General features: G+C 40.3%; 1 long non-coding RNA gene across 1 annotated transcript; it reads right to left on the reverse strand.

Annotated features, from left to right (window-relative positions):
- Positions 1-19: 19 nt before the first annotated feature.
- Positions 20-900, reverse strand: LOC103399297 (uncharacterized). The gene is made up of 3 exons (XR_523618.3): positions 651-900; positions 388-492; positions 20-170 (listed from the first exon to the last, which is right to left on the reverse strand). It is a non-coding gene; the product is annotated as an uncharacterized LOC103399297 (long non-coding RNA).
- Between the last annotated feature and the right edge of the window lie 20 nt (positions 901-920).

Consider the following 920-nt stretch of genomic DNA (forward strand, 5'->3'; position numbering starts at 1 on the left):
AATATTCAAAAGTAATGTGATAAAAATATCACAATATTTTTTCCGTCACCTTGAGGGCGAGGCTGTAGGTCAGCTGACTCCAGGAATCTCTCTCCGCTGTCGTCTGGAGGAGCTGAGCTTCGAGGCGACTTCTCTGTAGCTCATACAGCTCATGGTAGCCCTGGACCACACTGAGAAGAACACATGATTTATTATTATATTTAATATTTTAGAATAAGAACATAACCCTAGATTGGTTGAAAAAAACCCATATCTTCATGTTTTTGTGATGTGTTGGTTTTGGGTAGTGGATAAAATGAGTGGATCAAGTAACAGCAAGTAACAGTGGTCAAGCTGAGGATTCTGTCAGTGTTGACGAAGACAGTTTTAAATGTCCAAAAAACTGACTCTGAGCTGGTTTGTGCTTGTTGAAGCTCGTCGGTTAGGTGCTCATGAGCAAGTTCTGTTTGCTGGGAAACAAACACATCGTGGTCTCTGATCCTGGACAGTTCCCTGTTAGTATAAAAGAAAATAAAGAAAAAAAGATAAAAATATAATAAGACACAGAATAAGTGCTATATTTTCATTCTGAAAAAGAGAACATTTAAAATTCCTATTTCAGATATTTCATTTTATGACCCAGTTGCCCGAGCCCCATCTACAGTACATACATGCTGAGTTGCTGGAAGTTATCCTTGATGTGATGGATCTCTTCAGTGAGCCTGCGATCCAGTGCTCGCTGTGCCAAAGCCTCAGTGTGAAGGGCCTTCAGACGGCGGGGGATTCGCTCCAGCAGTGACTGGTAACGCTGTCTGGATACAGAGACATAAGATACGCTGATAAGAACAGACTTTTTACTGCGTGATATTACTCAGCTTAAACGTTAAGTTCAGTGTTAAATGAAGTTAAATGCTGGATTCAGTTCTTAGCAATGAAAAAGT

This window comes from Cynoglossus semilaevis, unplaced genomic scaffold (assembly GCF_000523025.1).
Source record: "Cynoglossus semilaevis isolate Cse_v1.0 unplaced genomic scaffold, Cse_v1.0 C19090654, whole genome shotgun sequence".
In the NCBI taxonomy this organism is placed as follows: Eukaryota; Metazoa; Chordata; class Actinopteri; order Pleuronectiformes; family Cynoglossidae; genus Cynoglossus; species Cynoglossus semilaevis.